The sequence below is a fragment of the Papio anubis genome, chromosome 6 (genome assembly GCF_008728515.1).
Source record: "Papio anubis isolate 15944 chromosome 6, Panubis1.0, whole genome shotgun sequence".
Taxonomy (NCBI): domain Eukaryota; kingdom Metazoa; phylum Chordata; class Mammalia; order Primates; family Cercopithecidae; genus Papio; species Papio anubis.
In genome coordinates this window covers 131059412-131067436 of record NC_044981.1, presented here as the reverse complement: position 1 = coordinate 131067436, position 8025 = coordinate 131059412, and the positions used below count along the sequence as shown (strand labels likewise).

General features: G+C 42.0%; 1 protein-coding gene across 1 annotated transcript in view; it reads left to right on the top strand.

Moving 5' to 3' along the window:
- ENPP3 (ectonucleotide pyrophosphatase/phosphodiesterase 3) overlaps positions 1–6470 on the top strand; it is a 118275-nt gene extending 111805 nt beyond the window's left edge. Inside the window, exon 27 of the transcript XR_002521773.2 lies at positions 6111–6470. The gene's annotated coding sequence lies outside the window, so the exon portion shown is untranslated. The remainder of the gene's footprint in view (positions 1–6110) is intronic.
- Positions 6471–8025: the final 1555 nt, after the last annotated feature.

Genomic DNA, 8025 nt, shown 5'->3' with positions numbered 1-8025 from the left:
TATTTTTAGTAGAAATGGGGCTTCACCACATTGGCCAGGCTGGTCTTGAACTCCTGGCCTCAATTGATCCACCCGCCTCGGCCTCCCAAAGTGCTGGGATTACAAGCGTGAGCCACTGCGCCTGGCCTGGTCTTTATTTTTATTTTATTTTTTTTATTTTTTATTATTTTTTTTGAGACGGAGTCTCGCTCTGTCGCCCAGGCTGGAGTGCAGTGGCCGGATCTCAGCTCACTGCATGCTCCGCCTCCCGGGTTCCCGCCATTCTCCTGCCTCAGCCTCCCGAGTAGCTGGGACTACAGGCGCCCGCCACCTCGCCCGGCTAGTTTTTTGTATTTTTTTAGTAGAGACGGGGTTTCACCGTGTCAGCCAGGATGGTCTCGATCTCCTGACCTCGTGATCCGCCCGTCTCGGCCTCCCAAAGTGCTGGGATTACAGGCTTGAGCCACCGCGCCCGGCTGGCCTGGTCTTTATTTTAAAAAATATTTTGTTATTGGTCTTTATTGCGTTCTCGCTGTCACCCACACCCCACCCCGTTCTCTCCTCTAGTTCTGGGTTGTTGGATGTCACTTCTCTCTCTGCTGTTGTGTGACTGCCTATACCAGCCCCGCTTGTCACTTTTCTCACCTGCATTACAGAGATGGTGTTATGGGCTGACTTGCGTTCCACCCAAAATTCATATTTTGAAGTCCTAACCACAATACCCAGAATGTGACTGTATTTGAAGGTAGGGTCTTTACAGAGGTAATTAAGTTAACAGGAGGTCATTAGGATAAGCCCTAATCCTATATGACTGGTGTCCTTATAAAAAGGGAGAATTCAGACACAATTACAGAGGGAAGATGACCTGCAGACTCGGGGAGAAGATAGTCATCTACAACCCAAGAGATAGGCCTGGGACAGCTCCTTCCTGAAGAAACCAGCCCTGCTACACCTTGATTTTGGACTTCTAGCCTCCAGAACTGTGAGAAAAGAAAATTCTATTTTTTAAGCCACTTAGTCTGTGATATTTTGTTATAATAACCCTAGTAAATCAACACGGGTTGATTTGGAAATCATCTAACAAGTTACTTAGTACCATAAAAACCAACTATAAATAGACTTGTGGTTGTAGAGTTTAAGAACAAATCTACAGGGAGCTCCTATGAGCTTCATGCTGTGAACACTGGTTGTATCAAATCATTTTATGCTGCCTTCTTAGATGCAAGTATTCATTCATCCCATTATTTACTCAATCAATGAATATTTACTGAATCCTTTCTACATACCAGACATTGAACCAGACATGGCTCAATGAGGTCTTGGTGTACCCCTTGGGGGAGCTTACAGTCTCAGAGAGGGAGACAATCACGTAAAAAATGAGTTGTGGTAAAAATACTACAAATGTTTAGGATATTAATGAAGTGAGAAAAAAAAGATCAGTTGGTCTTGAATTCTGGAAGGTGAGCTTACCAGACAGTTGAATTCCAAATACATGCAACATTATGGTGTGAGTGTGTGAGTGTGTGTGCGTGTGTAGTGTGTCTACCTACATACCTATATTTTTTGACATATCAGCACGCTCTCTCACATTCTGCTTGGTTTCAATGCCTGTTGCAAACTTACAGAGATAAGTGGATTATGATGGAGTGGAAAGTAGCAGTTAGAAGACATATGTTCACATCTGGCCTCTGTTATTTATCTAACCAAGTGACCACAAACAAGTCACCCAGCCTTTCTAAGCCTCAGTACCTTCCAAATTGGTTGTTCAGGGGAATAAATGAGATGTCAAGGGCTTTGAAAAGTTTAAGATCTTAAATACTCTAATTATGATTTATTGAGAAAAAAATTGGATCTTCCCAGGAAAATAAATCGTTAAAATTAATAAGTGGCAAATGAAACTAGAGCTAAACCAGGTATAGGGAATGTATTATCTAAACTTATTCCAGGTATTTTAGGTATTAACTGACTTCTTGTGTGGAAAGTTTGGTTTTCATCGTGTTTACTATGGCAATACCAGTCAGTGGTGCTTCCTGCTTGGTTGGAAAGCTGAATATTTATTACCCCATGTATGTAGGGGTAGTTGAGGATGCTCTTAGTTGGATTAGGGACATCCTCTGATGGGCAATGCTGCTTTGTGGTTAGACACATGGACTCTAGAGCTAACTCTAACAAGTAACTTAACCTCTTCTTGTGAAGATGAGGTTAAAAATGATATCCGCTTTATTATAGCGTTGTTATGAGAATTAAATAATCCAAAATTTATAAAATACTTAGGAGAGTGGCTTGCACATAAGAGCAATTTGAGTGTTAGATTAATAAATTCTGCATCTCTGAAGCATCAGCTTTTACCAACAACTGTAGATAAGCTTTTATACCCAAGGCTGGCTTTTACGCTGCTTCCTTAGTACTAGCAACGAGTTCTCAGAAAACCCCTGGACTCCAGTCTTCAGGGATAATAATCCCTCTGTTACTGTCTCATTTTATAAGTTTGTGGTGGGGGCAACAGAGTAACAATTGTTTGCATCATCATCCATGAATTGTAAAAGTCCCAGTGCGGGGATCTCCTAGAGAAGCAGTGAAACTGCCTCTTCCTTGTCCTGGGATTATTTTTGGGCTCATTGGTTCGCTCTGCTCCTCTAGAAGGGCTTTGTGGTGCTTTCGACATCACTGGTGAAACTGTTACTGAATACCATCTTTCACCAGGGCAGTGTTTCAAAGCCTTAGTAACCAGCTGGCTTGAGCTTTGGCAATTTATCTTTAAGTAATAATTGACAAATGCTCAAAAACGCGTGAATGATACTTGTTGTGATGTTGCTTAAAGTAATAGTGAAAAGTGAGGAATGATCTAAATGTTGGACATAGTGGGCTGATTAATACATGAGGGCACCATGTTTTGCAATTGATAGGGCAGTAAAATAAGAGAAATTTCTATTTTTATATGAAAAATTGTTTTTGATATGTTGTTAAGTAAAAAGCAAGTCACAAAGCCATAGGTAGAATTTGATTCAATTTTATTTTTTAAAAAAGAGGTAACTTTTGTTTGTTTATATTTGAATGGAATAAGTTTGGAAGAATCTGTACAAAATTATTAACGATAATGACTTCATTTTGGTATTTTGAGTGGTTTAAATTTACCTGTGTTCTTTTTGCTTACCTGTATTTTCTAAATTTCCTAGCAATGACTATGAATGGAATACCTAAGGGTAAGAAAGGAGGAAAATACTTAAAAAGGAACTTCATCGGTTTGGCTAGTTTTTGTCATCAAATTATTTGGACAAAAAAGTGTCTCTGCGTTCCAAGAGGGCCACAGCTTGCCTTAAGAACGTCACGCTTTCCTGCTGACTGTACAGAAGGGCAAATGCCTGTGGCTTGTGTGCAGGCTGATGGTGTAAACTCGAGTGCTGAAAAGTGGTACAATGGGTATTTACTTCTTCCTGCCTCCCTCCCCTTCCTGCCCACATTATCCTCAATGGAAAAGAGGATATCTATTGCACAAGGTCGAAAGTACGCTACTATCTAAGGTCTCATGAGGGAGAAAAGGAGAGAACAACCCTTATCGTGACCTAGTAATCAATGGTGAGCTCTCTAAACCACAATGGCTCTCTTTTGCTAAACTAATTATCTTGGCTGAAAGAATATCTTTGAGCTACTCCCAACAGACAAGTCTCAGTGATCAGGATAGCAGTTTGGAGCTTTTGGCTAACAACTCCTAGGGGTGCTGCCAAAGGGGCTCCTAAGCCTGTTCTCAGGATTTTCTGGCAGATTTTCAAAGTCCAGAAATCCAAAAATTACAAATGGAAATAACAGAAAACTACAAGATTCCTCTCTCTCAACGCTTCCTCGTCCAGCCTGAAGCTCTTCTTCCAGGCTGAACCTGCGGCCCTGGCTGTTGGGGAATGAGCTGGAAGACCTGATCTTACACCTGTGACTTACTATTACCCCTGGCAGGGGTTTCCTCTGGTTTAGTGGCCAGACATTGTAGAGCCCACCGATTCATTTCCTATCTGGCATTTTCCTTTTCGTTAAAATATCACTAACTGAGTTCAGGCATCGGTGGCCCTGGCCTCAGTGGAAGGACGTTGGCGAAGAGAAACATTTTGATGTAACAGTGAAGAACTAGGGCTCTGGGACTGAGTCACCACTTACCAGGCTTAGGCCGAATTTCTAAGCCTCAGTCTTTGCCTTTGTAAAATGGGAATAAAAATAATACCCACTTCACGAGACTACGGTGAGGATTAAGTCCAATCTTGAACTTAAAGTGCTTACCCAGGCCTGGCATATAATAAATATTTAATAAAAGGCAGCATTAGCGAAGAGCAGGCTTGAGGAAGTTAAGGACTGACCTGACTCCAGTTTGAGAGCTGGAGGAAGGACCAGTTGGATCATCCATGACTGGAATCCGTCGCTTTGGGAATGTGATTCTGCATTTCCAGCCGCCTCCAAAGCAGGGTAATCTGGACAGTGACTTTTTCAGTAAAACACAGTGCCTTTCTATTCTGTCATGGTATTTTTTGTTTGTTTTTACTCTTTATCTATTATTTATCACTATATTCACCCTCAAGGAATCAAAACATGATATTTAAAATAGCTGTTTAATAAAGTGATGTTTTTGACATCTTTTTTCTTGGTCTGTTTTCTTACATTTTTATCTATGGCTCTCTTTAGTCATAAAACTTCAGATGTGCAGAATCTGCTTAAAAAGCTACCAGGCAAAAAGAATTCTGCCTCTTATGCTGGCAGCTTCCTTGTAAAGAGAATACCAGAAAGCTCGGAATATTTATTTAAGAATAATTAGAAAAAGTGAACTATTAAATACTAAAATTAAAGAAAAGTCATCGAATCTACTTAAACTGCTGACTGCAGCTGGCAGCAACTCATTAAAAGTCAGTTTCAAAATGTGATAGCTTTCAAAGAACCTTTTTATATATTTTCTGAGGTCTCTCTGAAAGGATTCCTTTCTTCATGAACATTGCTGTTAAGGAGGGCCTGTATAAACCAAAACTAATTTGTAGGTAAGCATGGCGTTTAAAGGAATAGAAGCCCGATTCAGAAATGTTTACTGAACTGGAGCAATTGAGCTGACTTTCCCACATAGACATACCAATTTTTCTCATTTCCAAAATGAACCAGACATTTTAAAGTCCTAAGGTCCCATTTATGAAATCAGCTCCTACGTCCTTTGCACAGACTTGTACTATGTGATTAGTGTACTTTTAGATGAGATTAGGTAGCTATGAGTGACATTTTAGGCTGCGCCCTATGTGCCCTTTCAGATGACGAAGTCCTCTGTGATGTCAGGGAGCGGTTTCTCTCTACCTCTGCCTCTTAGTTAAACTTTTGCTCTTAAGAATAGAGTACTTATTTGTTTTTTCTCTTCTGAATCATGACTGACCTTAACTGCTCAGAACTTCTACAAACACGAAGAATTAATTCATACAAAAGTATAATTCAGAGCCAGTATTTCTGGCATGCTTTGGGGAGAGATGTTTTGTGTTTGTGTGCATCAGAGACCATGCATTTAAAAGCTAAATATGGCCGGACGTGGTGGCTCACGCCTGTAATCCCAGCACTTTGGGAGGCTGAGACGGGTGGATCACCTGAGGTCAGAAGTTCAAGACCAGCCTGGCCAACATGACAAAACCCTGTCTCTACTAAAAATACAAAAATCAGCTGGGCGTGGTGGTGCACGCCTGTAGTCCCAGCTACTCAGGAGGCTGAGGCAGGAGAACTGCTTCAACCCAGGAGGCAGAGGTTGCAGTGAGTGGAGATCGTACCACTGCACTCCAGCCTGGGCAAAAGAGTGAAACCCCATCTCAAAAAAACAAAACAAACAAACAAAAGCTAAATATGAGGATAAAATTAAATATGAGGATTAATATACTCAAGGAGTTCCTGACTCAGAGATGTTCAATAAATATCTAGCCACTTCCTTCCATTCCACTCCACCCCACAGCACCATTTCTAAGACCGAGGCAGCCATTACGTACTCCCCAAATCTTTTCTCTCAGGGTAAGCACCTGGGGTTTTCTTTTCAGTTGCTCTTCCCAGGACAGTCTCTGTACCCCATCCCAGCATCTTTGTCATTGTCTTCAACTTAACTATACTCCTTTTCATCTCAATTGTGGTTCTAGGAACTGCATTCAATACTCCAGTTGAGGAGACCTTCACCGAATGGAATGGCTTCTATATCCTCTCTGAATAGGACTTCTCTTACCTAACTGGTATGTCTTGGATCTGTGTCCCCACCCAAATTTCCTGTGGCATTGTAATCCCCAGTGTTGGAGGTGGGGCCTGTTGAGGGTGATTGGATCATGGGGGTGGTCCTTCCTGAATGGTTTAGCACCATCCTCCTGGTGCTGTTCTCTTGATAGTGAATGAGTGAGTTATCACGAGATAACTCACTTATCGCTTATCACATTTTGTTTAAAACTGTGTATCATCGTTGGGCGTGGTGGCTCATGCCTGTAATCCCAGCACTTTGCAAGGCAGAGGCGAGCGGATCACCTGAGGTCAGGAATTCGAGACCAGCATGACCAACATGGAGAAAACCTGTCTCAACTAAAAATACAAAATTAGCCAGGCGCGGTGGCGCATGCCTGTAATCCCAGCTACTCAGGAGGCTGAGGCGAGAGAATTGCTTGAACACAGGAGGCGGAGGTTGCAGTGAGCTGAGATCGTGCCATTGCACTCCAGCCTGGGCTACAAGAGCGAAACTCCATCTCAAAACAAAAATAACAACAGCAGCAATTAAAAAAACCAAAAAACAAAAAACTGTGTAGCAACTCTCCCCTCTCTCTGTCTTCTTCCTGCTCCGGCCATGTGAAGTGCCTGCTCCCGTCTTTGCCCTCTGCCATGATTGTAATTTTCTGGAGGCCTCCCCAGAAACCAAACAGATGCCAGCATCATGCTTTCTCTACAGCCTGCAGAACCATGAGCCAATTAAACCTCTTTTCTTGATCAATTACCCAATCTCAGGTATTTCTTTATAGATGTGAGAGGATGGACTGATACAATATCAAACCAAAGTTGCCTCCTTGGCTCACTCTTTGTACTACTGATCTCCATATAAGCCAGAAGTGTCTCCTACAAGTGTTGCCATGCATTGGTCAGGGACCTGCCATTCAGTCAGTTGTGAAGTCACCCACTTTATCAGTGTCTTTCAAAAGCCTTTGTCAAATGCTATCTGAGATACGACTGTACTCTGGCTATGGCATTGCCTTTATTTATTGGCTACCAAAATGGATACAGTTATTTTTCATGAGGGTGGAAGTTTTTTGTTTTCATGCAAGAGGCATCCACTAAATGCTGGGTACATGGTAGTCAGTCAGTAAGTGATTTTTGATGAATGAATAAATTTGGACTTCATGAATTACATGGGTTCCTGTTACTCCCTCTGAGTGGTTTAAACAGTTTTAAAGCCAACCTATAGCATGTGCAATTTATTTTAGAAACTCTTAATGACAGCCACCTCACTATCATCTGCCTCTCAGCAAATATATCTCAATTCACTTCCTTTTTTGTTTTGAGACAAGGTCTTGCTCTGTCGCCCAGGCTAGAGTACAGTGGCGCGATCTCGGCTCACTGCAACTCTGCCTCCCGGGTTCAAGCAATTCTCATGTTTCAGCCTCCTGAGTAGCTGGGTTTATAGGCGCACACCACCATGCCCGGCTAATTTTTGTATTTTTAGTAGATATGGGGGTTTCACCATGTTGTCCAGGCTGGTCTTGAACTCCTGGCTACAAGTGATCCGCCCACCTCTGCCTCCCAAATTACTGGGATTACAGGCGTGAGCCACTTCTCAAAAGCAATTAGAGGTGACTTCGAGATGCAAGAGAAGTTTCCCTGGGTATCCACCACTTTAATTTGTAGGAGTCATGTGGTTTAGAGAAGCATCCCTTTCTCTCCACAATCTCAAACATCAAACGCTTCTGTATCCTCTCACTGATGTTTGTTCTGCCACTCTTCAGCTAAAGTCCATTCTTCTTGAAAGAAAACTGAAAAGCAAAATGGAATGTTTTGCTGTTTTCACTCTGTCATCTGCCAATA